The 7,503-nt window shown below is 59.2% G+C and overlaps 1 pseudogene; it reads left to right on the top strand.

Moving 5' to 3' along the window:
- Positions 1 to 4,005: 4,005 nt before the first annotated feature.
- Positions 4,006 to 5,527, top strand: LOC111554235 (annotated as a pseudogene).
- The last annotated feature ends 1,976 nt before the right edge of the window (positions 5,528 to 7,503 follow it).

Here is a 7,503-nt window from a genome sequence, read left to right as displayed (position 1 = left end):
TGATTGACAAGGTGAAGCGAGTCACGTGATCCCAGGACTGGGGTCCCTTCCCTCTTAGGTAGCCGAAGCAGAGAGAGAGAAGGCAGCATTCATGAGCGCTTTCTTCTACACACTTATAAGAAAGATCAAAGACTTTAAGACTTTCACTGTTCCTTCTACCGTTATCTACTACAAACTTCAAAGAGGAACCAGGAGTGCAGGAGGAACGTGAAAGTGGACAAGGAGCATGACCACTGAAGCACAGCGCCACGGGGAGGGGTTTAGGCCTCCAGATGATGCAGGCAGGCCTGGATAATATCCAGCCTCCCACAAGAAACTGGTGGAACAGAGTGTTCCCTGACTCCTCCAAGGAAAGGAGACTCCTTTTCGTGGTCTGCTAAGTAACGGGCGTCTTCCCAGAAACTGGCATTACCACTTGACCAAGGAGCCCTCAAGCAGCCCTTATGCAGGCATGACAGAGGGCTCCCCTCTTGCCTTCTAGGTCACTTCTCACAATATCCCTTCAGCACCTGACCCTCTACCCTCCGGTTATCCCTAGGTTATATTATTAATGCAACAGAGTAATATTAAAAGCTAATGATTAATAATGTTTATAATAATGATTGATAATTGTTCATGATTATCTCTATATCTAATTTGTATTATGACTATTCTTATTCTAACTATTTTCTTTATTATACTGAAACAGTTTGTGCCTTCAGTCTCTTGCCTCAGCACCTGGGTAATCCTCCGCCCAGTCGATAGGGGTCTGCAGCTGGGGCAAGGTCAGCGGGGATCTGATTAGTGAGACCTCGTCAGGTCTCACTGACTGACTAGGCCTGTTTGGCGGGGGTCGTCTGGCAGTTGGGGCGTCGCTGGTGGGGGTCTCATAGTTGGGGTCTGGCTGGCAGGGGTCCCACAGTTGGGGCCTTGTGAGCAGAGATCTGGCAGTTGCAGCCTCATCCGTGGGGGTCTGGCAGTTGGGGACTGGTCAGTGGGGTCTCATAGTTGGGGCCTGGTTGGAGGGGGTCCAGCAGTTGGGGCCCAGAGATGTGGCAGCTGGGGGCTATTTGGCAGGGATGCAGCAGTTGGGGCCTGGTCGGTGGGGTCTGGCGGTTGGGGCCTGGTCAGTGTGGATCAGATCAGTGTGGTCTAGTCAGTGAGGTCTGGATGCTGGGCCTTAATCAGCGTGGGTCTCACAGCTGGGACCTGGTCAGCAGGGGTCTACTGGTTGGGGCCTGGTTGGTGGAATCTGACAGTTGGGACCTGGTTGGTGGGTGTCCGACAGTTGGAACCTGGTCAGCAGGGCTCTGGCAGCTGGGGCCTGGTCATTGGGGTCCAGCATTTGGGGCCTGGTTGGCAGGAGTCCCATAGTTGGGGACTGGTCAGCAGGGGTCCAGCCTTTGGGGCCCAGTCAGTGGGGTTCAGCTTTTGGGGCCTGGCCAGCAGGGGTCCAGCAGTTGGGGCCTGGCCAGCAGGGTTCTGGCAGTTGGGACCCAGTCAGTGGGGTCTGGCAGTTGGCACCCAGTCAGTGTAGTCCAGCAGTTGTTAGGGCCTGGTCAGTGGAGGTCTGATAGTTGGGGCCTGTTCAGCTGGCGTCTGATTAGTGAGATTTATTTGGTGGGGTCCATCAGTTGGGGCCTAGTCAGTGAGGGCCTTGTCATTTTGTGGCCTTGTCATTGTGGCCTTTGTCAGTGGTATCTGGTGAGCCAGGGCCTGGTCTGTGGGGCCCAGTCAGCAGGACCTGGCCAGTCCACAGCTGGTCAGTGGGACCTGGTCATTGTAGGGGTGGTCAGCTAGGACCTGTTCTGTGGGAGCTTAACCATTGGAGGCCTGGTCAGTGGGCCCTGGCCAGTGGGATCCTGGGTGATCTCAGGCCAGGGGTTTATCCTTGAAGCTTCCTTGATTGCCTCCATCTGTGGGGTGGGGAGTGAGTCACAGCACCCCAGTGGGCTTCCGGCAGGAGGAGATGAGAAGGTGCATTGAATCCAGCCCTGCCACACAGACCTGGCACTTTACACACTACCCAAGTCACCCCGAGGGGGGAGCCTGCCTGCTGCCCTCTGCCCTATGCCCCTGCCCCATCTGCATCCCGAGGACCACCCAGCATGGAAAGGGCAGAGGCTGGGGAGCACCTGTGGGTGCTCTGATGCTGACCATAGGCCCAGGGGTGACAATGACAGGGATCCGGGAACATATGTGAGTGGAGCAGCCAGGCCCAGCTGAAGGAGAGAGACTTTCACCCACACATGTGCAAAACAGCACGCATACATGTTAACCACTCAGGGGGCGGAGGATGCTGACTCTGGGCCCTGCTGAGCCAGGCAGGGCCCCATCTGATAGGAGCTGTGAACCCATGATGCTGTCGCTGTGCCAAGTGCCCCCAACCTACCTCCGTGTCATGGAGCAGTTGGAGACACAGTGGTGCTGTAAGTGGTTGCGCACCTAGGACTCTTTTCTGGGTGAGAGGCACATCTCAGCACCGCTGCTTGATCAGACTCAGGAAAGTGTGACCTGCTCTCTTCTCCCCTGCTGACTTGGGGACCGTCACAACCAGGTGGGTGGCAGCTACCCGAGGACGGTCGTCCTTGAGCACTCACCGGGTGCCCGTTCTGTGCTGATCATGTAGACAGTTGTCTCCTTCATCCTCATGGCAACTCCACGGGGGGTGGAGAGGTGCTATCCCCAAATGTACCCACTGAACAGGTGAGATGCCAGAGGTCAGAGGGGCAGTAACTGGCCCAGAGACCCAGAAGTGGCCCCGGGCCACAAGCCCTGCCCTGTGCCATGCTGAACTCAAGCCTTGACCTCTGTGACCTCCCTGTTCTGGACTGCACGTCTGCCTGGGATTTCTGACCCCAGTGGGGCTGAGCCTCGCCCTGGAAGAGCCCTCAGGATGGAGCCCCTGTGGGTGGGGTGGAGGGTGGTCCTCCGTCCAAGTCTGCGCTCTAAGGTAGGTCCCGGCAGGGGAAGATCGCCGGGTCTGGGCTCTTCCCCACGTGGCCTTTTCTCTGTCTGGTCCCCTAGAGGCCTCGCCCTTTCTTTGCCCTGACTGTTCATGGGAGGGGTCCCTCTGGGGTTCTCCAGAACCAAGTGCCCAGAGTTCTCTCATTCTTTCTTGGTGACCCGGAAACACAAGGCCCCTTCCTGTGATGACAGCTGAGAATTGTGGGATCCACGATCCCTCCAGCTGAGGCATCTCCGTGAGCACAGAGGCTGCTTTGGCCCAAACCAAGCACCCTCCCGTTTGGCTGGTATCATTCTTGACGCGGCTTCACTGACCAGAGGGAGTGGAGATGAGGGTGACATGGAGCAGTCACAAGGTGTCTTGTTCTCTATAGGAAAGTGGGCCTCTTGGTGGTCCCTGAGCGATCCGGGAGGGGGAGCATATAGAGCTTTCTGGTCCCTGACCCCAGTCTGCCTCCAGGTGCCCAGGATAGCACATCAGGGGCCCCTCACCCACGGCAGGTGGATGCAGTTCATCCTGTGTGTGTCTGTCTTGGGGCGATTGGGGACAGCAGACCTCTGTGTCCAGGTCCCCCTGTTCTCAAGTCCTCAGGAAGGAGTCCACCTCTGGTCAGGGGCAGAGACTCCAGAGACCCCAGCAGGTGTGGGGCCACTGGGTCTGGCCCCTTTTCACCCAGGGCAGTGGTGGCATGGGGCTCAGCCGGCCGGCAGGGTCTCAGAGCCCCCAGGAGCGGTTCAGGTGTTCTCTGAAGCGGTCAGGTGCAGCGTAGCCTTTGGGCGATGTTGTCTCACAGGATGGACGTGGAGGAAGACGCAGCTACCCTACTTGTGCAGAAGCAGGGGGCATCATCGCCCAGCGTGAGCAGGTACAGGTCAGGCTGCTCCCTTGAGGGAGGCGGGGCCTCGCCTCTCCCACTGTGCCCTGGTAGGAGGGTCCTGGGCTCCCTTGGGAAGCAGGGCGGGAGCGGGTTGCCCATGCCTTTGCGCCTCCACAGCCCTTCACCTCCACCCCCTCACTCGGACCCCTCTGGGTCCCAGGGACGCTGACAGGGCCCAAGGATGTGGAAAGCTTACAAAGTTACCGATTGCCTTGGGATTAAGCAGTGAGTCCTCCGTCCCTGCCGCCCGACCACCACCAAACTCACCTCAGGGGATAAATTTTGCTTTTAGAAAGGTCTCTCTGAGGCAGGACACGTCTTCCCGGCTTGGTCCAACCTCCTTTCCAGTGTAGGAACTCCAGCTGGCTACCCTGCAGGCGGTCGGCGGCAGGCCAGAGCTGCGAGGCTCCTCTAGGGATCTCGGGGGAGCAGGTGGGGACGGAGCGGTTCTCAGCAGAGCGGCCTCAAAGACAGTATGAGAGTAGAGGGCAGCCTGAGGGTCTGGTCCTGTCCCCTTGGGCTCTGCCCCAGTGAGACCCACAGGTTGTGGCCACAGGGCATGGGGGTGCCCGGCCCAGCCTGTGGGCAGTTGTCCAGCAGGTCTGTGAGGACTCAGGGGGCCCAACTGAGCCACCCTAAGGGGAGGGGCGTGGGGGGCAATGAGGGCTGTGGCCCTGGGAGGGCAGAGGGGAAGATGGGCAGGGTGTCAGCCAGGGCATGTCAGGGTGAGGCCAGGGATGAGCTTGCAGCTGAAGGCAACCTGCCTTGGTGCTGAGAGGGGCCCTGGGTCCTGGGAAGGGGAGCCCAGCCTGGAGCCTGCCCCTCAGGGGTCACAGGATAGAGAGAGGGAGGAGCCTGGGGGAGGCTGGGTGGGGACAATCCCACGGGAAGTGCCACTTCCGAGACACACCTGAATGGAGCCAGCCTAGGATGGAGCTGATGGCCTGGGGTGAACAACACATGGTGGGGCCGGGGGTAGCGGCTCACCTGGGACTCCTTAGCAGAGGGGGCTCGGTCAGTCCCCAGGGCTCTGCATGGCCCTCTAGAGACCCTGGCTCCCCGCTGGATCCATCAGCACAAAGGCAGAGGGAGGATCAAGAAGGCCGAGTCGGGGCAGGCAGGACAGCGGGGGAACAGCCAGGGGCCTGGTGTGTGGCTGCCCCAGTGGCTCAGAGGAGGGCAAGGACCGATGGATGGATGATAGCCCCGAGAGCCAGCTGGGGCTGGAGACGGGGCTGTGGGGCCATCCCGGCTGCCTGCGGGACCTCGCTTACCCTCATCACCTCTGGCATCTCCCCAGCGGCACTTAGCAGCCCAGTGAGAGAGCGGTCAAGGCGGGCGTGTGGATGGATCCAGGGCCCTCGCTCAAGGGTTCTGACAAATGAGGGTGGAAGAAGGGCCAGGCTGTCCAGAAAGACAGTCTCTGGGCTGGACTGGATGGGCAAAGTCAAGGAACAGGCAGAGTCTGCAGCCGGCGTGCAGGGAGAGGCAGGTGTACACTGGAAAGTCAGGTCCCACGAGAGCCCTTGCGGGCGTCAAGTGGGACAGGGCCCAGATGCACCCTCTGTGCCCTGAGCAGGCCTCGGACCAGGGGTGTGGTCACTCCTTCGGGAACTGCTGTTGGGGCCTGACCACCCACCCTGGGCCACACCCATCCCGCCTCAGGCCTGGACTTTCTCAGCTCCCGCAGAGGTGCTGCCTAGCCCAGGAGGGGCAGCCCCGTTGTGCAACCCAAGCCGCGCCCTCCACAAGCCCCAAGCAGCCCCCGTTGGGTGGGCCCTACGTTCCCTCTTCTCCCAGGCCCCAACCCCTCCCAGGCGCCAGCTGGCAGGGAAGCACCCGTCCTCCCTTCCCTGTGCGTCCCCTGGACTGAGACCTGGGGCGGGGGTGGGGGACAGGGCTGGTTCTTCCCTGGGGCCCACTAGGGGAGGAGGAGGACAGCTCCTGGCCCAGCAGAGGTCCTCAGCTCTGCCCGGGTTGCCTCACAGTGAGACGTAGCTGCTACCCATCAGTGACCTGGAAGTAAAGGTAAGAGCCTGACCCTGCTGTGTGAGAGGCTGGTCCAGGGACAGGGAGACTCAGTGGGTGGTCCACTGATCTGTGGACCCAGGCGGTGATGAGTGGGAGTGACAGGCTGTCCCTGGGAGGGGTGGCTGTTCACTCACAGTGCCCATTCACTCACAGGGTCTCAGTTCCCCAGGGCCGGCCCTTTCCTGGCTCCTTCCAGTTTGATCCTGTCAGGGCCCTGGAGCTCAGGACCCAGCATCCAAGGGGCATCCTGGCAGCTCCACTAACTTCATCTTATTTGACAGAGAAGACGTCAGGAGATGAGAGACAGAGAAAAATGGCTCCAGGTGCTTCTTGACTGGCAGTGATATAAGAGTGGCAATGAGGTGATACGGGGAGGGAAGGGCCCTGTGACCGCTTTCTGCAGAGTCAGGGGGACGGGCTCCCATAGCTGTGTCCTGGCACTGCCAGCCTCTCAGAGGATGGACACCACATGGGGACACCAGCTTTCCTGTCCTTCCCTGCAAACCTCATCTTGCCAGGAGAGAGTCTGATGCCAGGGCCTGGGTCAGTCCTAGCTCAGGGGTAGGGACATCCCCCGGTGATCCAAAGGAAGGAGCAGATCAAGATCAGAGTTCATGACCAGGCGTAGTAGCTCACGCCTGTAATCCCAGCACTTTGGGATGCCAAGACGGGCAGATCCCCCGAGGTCAGGAGTTCGAGACCAGCCTGGCCAACATGGTGAAACCCTGTCTATACTAAAAATACAAAAATGAGCTGGCTATGGTAGCAGGCTCCTGTAATCCCAGCTACTCAAGAGGCTGAGGTAGGAGACCCACTTAAACTCAGGAGGCGGAGGTTGCAGTGAGCCGAGATCGTGCCACTGCACTCCAGCCTGGGCGAAGAGTGAGACTCGGTCTCAAAAAAATAAATAAATAAAAATAAAAAGATTAGAGTTCATGACCCTGAGTGCTTCTTCATTCTTTGAATCATGGGAGGGGAGACCCAGTCCTAGGTAGACCCCACCTCTCCCAAGGAACTGAGGAGCCAAAGGCTGGAGATATCCAGAATCCTCAGGGTCCTGTCCTCCCCAGGGTCACCCCATGTCTCACTGGAGCATTCCTCTGTCCATAGCTGTCTGTTGGGGTCTACAAGGGAATCCGTCTGCAGATGTGGGGCCAGGTGTGGTCACCCTTGCTGAATGTCAAGAAAGTGAAGGCTGAGAACCTGGGAAAATACCAGGTACCACACTTCCACACTCAGCCGGAGCCAGACAAACAGGCCAGGCCATGTCGGGATCCCAGGCCTCCAGATGGAGGATCAGATGCACGTCCTGGGCACAGACGGTGATGCCGGCACCACAGGTGAGCTGGGCTCCAGCGACCCTCCTGGTGACCCTTTGGCTTGTTGGAAAACAGGCCAAAGAAGGAGCTTTCTGCAGAAGGAAGCCTGCCTTCCCACCTGCCTTCCTTCCTTCCTTTCTTCCCTCTTTCCTTCCTTCTTTTCTTTCTTCCTTCCTTCCAGAAGCATGGACTGTGGATGACAGCCGTGTGGGGCAGCGAGTCTTCTGTCTGTTTGGAGGCTGCTTCCTCCTCTTGACCCTGCCCTGCAGGTCATGAAGAACAAGGGCAAGAGGTCCCCTGGGAACTTCCACTAGATGTGGAGGTTGGAG

The sequence above is a fragment of the Piliocolobus tephrosceles genome, chromosome 21 (genome assembly GCF_002776525.5).
Source record: "Piliocolobus tephrosceles isolate RC106 chromosome 21, ASM277652v3, whole genome shotgun sequence".
Classification (NCBI taxonomy): domain Eukaryota; kingdom Metazoa; phylum Chordata; class Mammalia; order Primates; family Cercopithecidae; genus Piliocolobus; species Piliocolobus tephrosceles.
This window is presented reverse-complemented; position numbering and strand designations above follow the sequence as displayed.